This window comes from Lolium perenne, chromosome 3 (assembly GCF_019359855.2).
Source record: "Lolium perenne isolate Kyuss_39 chromosome 3, Kyuss_2.0, whole genome shotgun sequence".
NCBI classification, from domain to species: domain Eukaryota; kingdom Viridiplantae; phylum Streptophyta; class Magnoliopsida; order Poales; family Poaceae; genus Lolium; species Lolium perenne.
The window spans coordinates 30,773,149-30,782,988 of record NC_067246.2 but is presented as its reverse complement, the minus strand read 5'-3'; positions in this window follow the sequence as shown (position 1 = coordinate 30,782,988).

Genomic DNA, 9,840 nt, shown 5'->3' with positions numbered 1-9,840 from the left:
CGGACAACATAGACAACAGATAATGGACTCCTCTTTTATGCATAAGCATGTAACAACAATTAATAATTTTCTCATTTGAGATTGAGGATATATGTCCAAAACTGAAACTTCCACCATGGATCATGGCTTTAGTTAGCGGCCCAATGTTCTTCTCTAACATATGCATGCTTAACCATAAGGTGGTAGATCTCTCTTACTTCAGACAAGACGGACATGCATAGCAACTCACATGAAATTCAACAATGAATAGTTGATGGCGTCCCCAGTGAACATGGTTATCGCACAACAAGCAACTTAATAAGAGATAAAGTGCATAATTACATATTCAATACCACAATAGTTTTTAAGCTATTTGTCCCATGAGCTATATATTGCAAAGGTGAATGATGGAATTTTAAAGGTAGCACTCAAGCAATTTACTTTGGAATGGCGGAAAATACCATGTAGTAGGTAGGTATGGTGGACACAAATGGCATAGTGGTTGGCTCAAGTATTTTGGATGCATGAGAAGTATTCCCTCTCGATACAAGGTTTAGGCTAGCAAGGCTTATTTGAAACAAACACAAGGATGAACCGGTGCAGCAAAACTCACATAAAAGACATATTGAAAACATTATAAGACTCTACACCATCTTCCTTGTTGTTCAAACTCAATACTAGAAATTATCTAGACCTTAGAGAAACCAAATATGCAAACCAAATTTTAGCATGCTCTATGTATTTCTTCATTAATGGGTGCAAAGCATATGATGCAAGAGCTTAATCATGAGCACAACAATTGCCAAGTATCACATTACCCAAGACATTTATAGCAATTACTACATGTATCATTTTCCAATTCCAACCATATAACAATTTAACGAAGGAGAAACTTCGCCATGAATACTATGAGTAGAAACCAAGGACATACTTGTCCATATGCTACAGCGGAGCGTGTCTCTCTCCCATAAAGTGAATGCTAGGATCCATATTATTCAAACAAAACAAAAACAAAAACAAACCGACGCTCCAAGAAAAAGCACATAAGATGTGATGGAATAAAAATATAGTTTCAGGGGAGGAACCTGATAATGTTGTCGATGAAGAAGGGGATGCCTTGGGCATCCCCAAGCTTAGACGCTTGAGTCTTCTTGATATATGCAGGGGTGAACCACCGGGGCATCCCCAAGCTTAGAGCTTTCACTCTCCTTGATCATGTTGCATCATACTCCTCTCTTGATCCTTGAAAACTTCCTCCACACCAAACTCGAAACAACTCATTAGAGGGTTAGTGCACAATAAAAATTAACATATTCAGAGGTGACACAATCATTCTTAACACTTCTGGACATTGCATAATGCTACTGGACATTAGTGGATCAAAGAAATTCATCCAACATAGCAAAAGAGGCAATGCGAAATAAAAGGCAGAATCTGTCAAAACAGAACAGTTCGTATTGACGAATTTTAAAATGGCACCAGACTTGCTCAAATGAAAATGCTCAAATTGAATGAAAGTTGCGTACATATCTGAGGATCATGCACGTAAATTGGCTTAATTTTCTGAGCTACCTACAGGGAGGTGAACACAGATTCGTGACAGCAAAGAAATCTGGAACTGCGCAGTAATCCAAATCTAGTACTTACTTTTCTATCAACGGCTTAACTTGGCACAACAAAACACAAAACTAAGATAAGGAGAGGTTGCTACAGTAGTAAACAACTTCCAAGACACAAAATAAAGACAAAGTACTGTAGGTAAAAACATGGGTTGTCTCCCATAAGCGCTTTTCTTTAACGCCTTTCAGCTAGGCGCAGAAAGTGTGCATCAAGTATTATCAAGAGACGAAGTGTCAACATCATAATTTGTTCTCATAATACAATCAAAAGGTACCTTCATTCTCTTTCTAGGGAAGTGTTCCATACCTTTCTTAAGAGGAAATTGATATTTTATATTACCTTCCTTCATATCAATAATAGCACCAACAGTTCGAAGAAAAGGTCTTCCCAATATAATTGGACAAGATGCATTGCATTCAATATCCAAGACAACAAAATCAACGGGAACAAGGTTATTGTTAACGGTAATACGAACATTATCAACTTTACCCAAAGGTTTCTTTGTAGAATGATCAGCAAGATTAACATCCAAATAACAATTTTTCAGCGGTGGCAAGTCAAGCATATCATAAATTTTCTTAGGCATAACAGAAATACTTGCACCAAGATCACATAAAGCATTACAATCAAAATCTTTAACCTTCATCTTAATGATGGGCTCCCAACGATCCTCTAGCTTTTTAGGAATAGAGGCTTCGCGCTCTAGTTTCTCTTCTCTAGCTTTTATGAGAGCATTTGTAATATGATGCGTGAAAGCCAAATTTATAGCACTAGCATTAGGACTTTTAGCAAGTTTTTGCAAGAACTTTATAACTTCAGAGATGTGGCAATCATCAAAATTCAAACCATTATAATCTAAAGCAATGGGATCATCATCCCCAATGTTGGAAAAAATTTCAGCAGCTTTATCACAGTGCAGTTTCAACAGCTTTAGCAGTTTCAGGCAGTTTCTCGCGCTTTGCATTAGAAGTGGAAACATTGCTAACACCAATTCTTTTATTAGTATTAGTAGGAGGTGCAGCAACATGTGTAGCATTAGCATTACTAGTGGTGGTAATAGTCCAAACTTTAGCTATATTCTTCTCTTTAGCTAGTTTTTCATTTTCTTCTCTATCCCACCTAGCACGCAGTTCAGCCATTAATCTTATATTCTCATTAATTCTAACTTGGATGGCATTTGCTGTAGTAACAATTTTATTATGATGATTCTCATTAGGCAAAACTTTTGATTTCAAAAGATCAACATCAAGCAGCAAGACTATCGACTTTAGAAGCAAGTATATCAATTTTCCCAAGCTTTTCTTCAACAGATTTGTTAAAAGCAGTTTGTGTACTAATAAATTCTTTAAGCATGGCTTCAAGTCCAGGGGTGAACTCCTATTATTATTGTAAGAATTCCCATAAGAATTACCATAGCCGTTGCCATTATTATAAGGATATGGCCTATAGTTGTTACTAGAATTGTTCCGTAAGCATTGTTGTTGAAATTATTATTTTTAATGAAGTTCACATCAACATGTTCTTCTTGTGCAACCAATGAAGCTAATGGAACATTATTAGGATCAATATTAGTCCTATCATTCACAAGCATAGACATAATAGCATCAATCTTATCACTCAAGGAAGAGGTTTCTTCGACAGAATTTACCTTCTTACCTTGTGGAGCTCTTTCCGTGTGCCATTCAGAGTAATTGATCATCATATTATCAAGAAGCTTTGTTGCTTCACCAAGAGTGATGGACATAAAGGTACCTCCAGCAGCTGAATCCAATAAATTCCGTGAAGAAAAATTTAGTCCTGCATAGAAGGTTTGGATGATCATCCAAGTAGTCAGTCCATGGGTTGGGCAATTTTTAACCAGAGATTTCATTCTTTCCCAAGCTTGAGCAACATGTTCAGTATCTAATTGTTTAAAATTCATTATGCTACTCCTCAAAGATATAATTTTAGCAGGGGATAATATCTACCAATAAAAGCATCCTTGCATTTAGTCCATGAATCAATACTATTCTTAGGCAGAGATAGCAACCAATCTTTAGCTCTTCCTCTTAATGAGAAAGGGAACAATTTTAATTTAATAATATCACCATCTACATCTTTATATTTTTGCATTTCACATAGTTCAACAAAATTATTAAGATGGGCAGCAGATCATCAGAACTAACACCAGAAAAGTTCTCTCTCATAACAAGATTCTTTAAAGCAGGTTTAATTTCAAAGAATTCTGCTGTAGTAGCAGGTGGAGCAATAGGTGTGCATAAGAAATCATTATTATTTGTGGTTGTGAAGTCACACAACTTAGTATTTTCAGCGTTGGCCATTTTAGCAATAGTAAATAAAGCAAACTAGATAAAGTAAATGCAAGTAAACTAATTTTTTTGTGTTCTTGATATAGCAAACAAGATAGCAAATAAAGTAAAACTAGCAACTAATTTTTTTGTATTTTGATTTAGTGCAGCAAACAAAGTAGTAAATAAAACTAAGCAAGACAAAAACAAAGTAAAGAGATTGAGAAGTGGAGACTCCCCTTGCAGCGTGTCTTGATCTCCCGCAACGGCGCTGGAAAATATGCTTGATGGCGTGTAACTCACACGTTCGTTGGGAACCCCAAGAGGAAGGTATGATGCGCACAGCAGCAAGTTTTCCCTCAGAAAGAAACCAAGGTTTATCGAACCAGGAGGAGCCAAGAAGCACGTTGAAGGTTGATGGCGGCGGGATGTAGTGCGGCGCAATACCAGGGATTCCGGCGCCAACGTGGAACCTGCACAACACAACCAAAGTACTTTGCCCCAACGAAACAGTGAGGTTGTCAATCTCACCGGCTTGCTGTAACAAAGGATTAACCGTATTGTGTGGAAGATGATTGTTTGCAGAAAACAAGAGAACAAGTATTGCAAGAGATTGTATTTCAAGAAAGAGAATTGGACCGGGGTCCACAGTTCACTAGAGGTGTCTCTCCCATAAGACAAACAGCATGTTGAGTGAACAAATTACAGTTGGGCAATTGACAAATAAAGAGAGCATGACCATGCACATACATATCATGATGAGTATAGTGAGATTTAATTAGGTATTACGACAAAGTACATAGACCGCCATCCAACTGCATCTATGCCTAAAAAGTCCACCTTCAGGTTATCATCCGAACCCCTTCGCATTAAGTTGCAAAGCAACAGACAATTGCATTAAGTATGGTGCGTAATGTAATCAACAACTACATCCTTAGACATAGCATCAATGTTTTATCCCTAGTGTCAACAGCACAACACAACCTTAGAACTTTCTCACATCGTCCTGTGTCAGTGCAGGCATGAACCCACTATCGAGCATAAGTACTCCCTCTTGGAGTTACAAGCATCTACTTGGCCAGAGCATCTACTAGTAACGGAAAGCATGCAAGATCATAAACAACACGTAGATATAACTTTGATAATCAACATAACAAGTATTCTCTATTCATCGGATCCCAACAAACGCAACATATAGAATTACAGATAGATGATCTTGATCATGTTAGGCAGCTCACAAGATCCGACAATGATAGCACAATGGGAAGAAGACAACCATCTAGCTACTGCTATGGACCCATAGTCCAGGGGTAGACTACTCACACATCACACCGGAGGCGACCATGGCGGCGTAGAGTCCTCCGGGAGATGATTCCCCTCTCCGGCAGGGTGCCGGAGGCGATCTCCTGGATCCCCCGAGATGGGATCGGCGTTGGCGGCATCTCTGGAAGGTTTTCCGTATCGTGGCTCTCGGTACTGGGGGTTTCGTCACGGAGGCTTTAAGTAGGCGGAAGGGCAAGTCAGGAGGGGGCACAGGGGGCCCACACCACAGGCCGGCGCGGCCAAGGGGGGGGCCGCGCCGCCCTAGGGTTTGGGCACCCTGTGGCCCCACTTCGTTTCGTCTTCGGACTTCTGGAAGCTTCGTGGAAAAATAGGCCCCTGGGCTTTGATTTCGTCCAATTCCGAGAATATTTCCTTACTAGGATTTCTGAAACCAAAAACAGCAGAAAACAAAGAATCGGCACTTCGGCATCTTGTTAATAGGTTAGTTCCAGAAAATGCACGAATATGACATAAAGTGTGCATAAAACATGTAGATAACATCAATAATGTGGCATGGAACATAAGAAATTATCGATACGTCGGAGACGTATCATTTGGCAAAAGTGTTTTTAACGACTGATGTTGTTGTTTGTAGAATTGAACTGTCGGAAATGCCCGAGATGCAGTCAATGTTGTATAAGTGTTGCTTTGAAATGAATTAGCCGTTTCTGACCGTCTTTTTACATAATTAGCATGTTCATTGGCTAAATTAGCTCAAATTTTCTAATTCTTTTTTATAAAATAATTGTATTACAAAGTTGTCCAAAGTAACCGAATAGAAGTCTGCCTTCTCGTCCTAGTCCTGCCATGACTTGGACAACTTTTTCGATGAGAATTAATGCACAGTTAATTAGCAGCTAAAATGCATATCATGAACGCATTAACAATAGTATATGTTGGTTTGGTTCAGAACTGGACCTCGCTGACGATCTTTTCCCCAATATCGTTCGGGTTGATGAAGTCGGTCATCCCCATCCTCTTACCTGCAAATTATTACTAGTACTGTTCTCACAAGTTCTCTGGATGGTGAGAAGTGCTCGGCCTATTCGAAGCGGGCGGCGGCGGAGGCCAGCGGGCCGCAACTCCGGGGCGCGGCGGAGCAAGGCGAGGCGAGGCGCGGCGGAGCTCCAGGTGGCGGCGAGGCAGCGGCTGGTCGAGCTCCCTTCTCCGGCTGGTGACGGGGAGGAGAAAACTGGGCGGGAGAGGCCGACCACGGAGCGAGGGAGGGAGATCTGACGGCGGTGTCGGCTTCTTCGGCGGCGGCGGCTGTGAAACCCTAACCCTAGCTCTTGCCTTCCATGGCACCGCACAGGAGGAGGCTCGGGCTCGATGCGAGGGGAAAAACTGTTCGGCCGTGCTGGGCACCGGGGCAGTTCACGGGCTGGACGGGTGGCAGAAGTTCTGTAATTGCGCAAAAATGGAGAGGCTACTTTCGACCGCTGCACTCGGGAAGCGGTGGAAAAGCTGGAGAAGCGCCCTTGGACCAGCTTTCGCTCGCGGTGGCTCGCTAGTGCATTTTTCCAGACCAATTCTTGCCAGCGCTTTGGAGAAGTTGGGTGTTTGTTGCAGCTTCCGATTTTGGAGCCCAGAATCTCAAGCGGAACCGCAAACAAACGGACCCTTAGTTCATAGTTGATAGTCTATTGTTTTGCTTCTTAGTGTCGACTATATTTCTGTATGCAAGCAGACCGGAATGGCTTTGGGAGTCGTATGTACTAAAGCATGAATGTTGACAATTAGTTTTATAAGCTTCTTGTTTTTATGTCCAGCCAAAACTAAGAACTATCACTACTAGTATTTTGTAAGTCTGGTCAAATTCTATTAAGTTGTCATATCCTAAGGTTACAAAAGTAGTAAAGTTGACGTGAACGAATTTTTCTGATATTTCTACGTGTACATACTAATAAGTACTATACTAAACGTGAATAACTTCGATTTTTCTCACAATTTTGAGTTTATTTCCTGGGGACCTGTTTTACTCACACATGCAATCCTGCTTGATTTGTCTACCCATGTTTCTTATTTTTGTACGTCTTAGGGCCCTACAGCGATTTGGGAAAAGTTCGGTTCTTATCCAAATAAAAGCTAGTTTCTAACCCAACAATGTGAACACTCATAGGTAGCGGAGGAGAATCAACTCGGAGGTACTAGGTCGAACACGACATCCTCATATTTAAGTTTGGACATATTAGTGTAAAGTCTCTGCTCATAGATATCGGATGGAATTGCCTTTGAAGTTCTAGCCCTATACATAAGACTTTCCTCGACATTGTTTATAAATGCTCCGTGGTTTCCCATGCACACCTTACTTGGTAGTGTTGACTGAGATAGTGACACATCAATATTTGGCATATGCTTGTTTCTTGAACTAACATGGTTAGAAGTACCGGAATGAAAGCATCCGGATGCACCGGGTATGTGTACAAATATTGAGCATTTTGAGTGGATTTTGAAGGAAAGCTTTGTGTGTTTTTTTGTGGGATCCTTTGTCCTCGTGCTTTGTCAAGTGCACCTCTTGAGATAGTTTGGCGTATCTATGACTCAAGAAATGCAAATTACATTGCATAGGAGCCTATACATTTTTCTAAACTTTTTAAGGATCACACAACATTATCCACTTCGCAATTTCCATGATCGGTACAATGATAGCATGATTAACTTATCATGGCATGATCGTTGTGAACTAAAATCTGCAAAGCTGGAATTAAATGATTAGCTCCCTAATTGCGCTGCAACGAATGAATCATAGAAAACCCTTTTAGGGATCCTTGATGTACTTTCAACTTGTTTCCCATGAGTAATTTCGTGTATAATATTTTTTTGAGAAACATGTAGGATTGGTTTGTATACATGAGATAAAACCAAGTGCACTGAAGATGTGCATATCAATCAAATCATATTTATGCACAAGTAAAACCTGTGGGAATTTATATTCATTGATGATTAAGTATTATAATGGATGACATTACAATACTAGTTATAATGTTATTTTTTGCGCAATTGCATTGCATATCAACACAAAATTTGATTGTACTAAATTATATGTTGTAATAACAGTTATCCTTGAACTAACTTTTCATAGTTGCATAAACTACAGAGTATACACACATATTTTTGTATATGTATATGTGTATTTCAATGTGCATAATATCTTGAGTTATTGCGAGAGTGACCTACATGGCCTACAATCGAACATATATTACTAGTTTTTTTTTCTAGTGTATTAGGTAAGTACAATGTATTACAAAAACCTTCTAGAATCTAAAAATAAATAGTTGGCAAATGTTCTTGCAAGTTTGTTTCGTTAATAAGATGATAGCATGTGCATAATGTGCATTTAGCTGACCAGTGTTGCTTGGATTGGATTCGATTTCGGTCCCGTGGTCTTGGGGTACCTTTGTAGATATAACTTTTCCAACACGTGCAACAATTTGGGTGCCGGGATTGATAAGGAAAGAAGACCGCGGCGCAACTGTTAATGACTTGACGCAAAATGGCTGGAGGAGAATTTGAGACAGTTTACAACATGAGGAGAATGGAGACTGCGGCAGGAGGCTAGTTATAAGCTGACGTCAGAGTGTGGCAAACATGATCCATCGGTCGGTCTCTAGGAAGAAGATACCCTATCTAGCAAGCGACCGATCTAGTAGGAATATTCTTCCTCAGTTCGCTCTTGATCCTAGACAGGTAACAAGTACGTACTTCATTTGTTTTAAAATAAGTCTCATGGATTTATCTAAATTTGCACACGTAGTTTATACATCTGTGAAACTTTTTTAGACGGAAAATTTAATTCGGCTCCAGGATGCCTCTACCATAAAACATATTTTGAAGTGTCAAATTTTTTTGATAAAAAGTTCTACATGTATATCTCTATAGTATATGTGATTTCGTCAAGTTTCACGAAAAGATGATATTTTTTATGGTTTAGCTAAAACGGAGAAAGTTTATCTTGTGAAAAGCCTTATTTTAACATCAAATTTTGTCTTTTTTACATATGTCACACGCCAAGCCTATTTTTCACGAAATGACTATGTGGACGCGTAGCACGTTAAGATGTATATGCAGATATTTTGTTTCAAAATTTTTAACATTTTAAAATATGTCTAAGATGCATTTCAAAATAGTGGGATCATATGCTCCCATGAGCCAATATGTAACACTTATTTTGAAATAGAAGAAATACATATATTTTGTTTCAAGTATATTTCGGAAGGGAGGTAGTACACTCTTCCATAATAAGATGCATTTCAAAATAATGGATTCTCCGTTTTTCCACTAAAAAAAGAAAAAAAAAACAACTTCGTGCGTGCGTAGAGTGGTGACCCACGCACGGACGCAAAGTGGCGTCATGTCGTCTCTAAAGTAATCTAATATGTGCAATTAAGGTAAGCGCTAGTGTGTAATCTTCCTCTCCTTGCATACGGTCGATGAATCCCCACGCATGCAAACTAGTGAAAGTAGTGTCACACACACACACACGTACGGGGTTTGAAATGTTCAAAGGCTCGCTAGTCGTTTGTTGATCGTTCATTCATGCCGTACCTGTTCCTAGCTTCTGACATGCATGCTACAGTACTGATCATCGTCATTATCATCATCATTCATCAACGACAATAACAAACGAAAC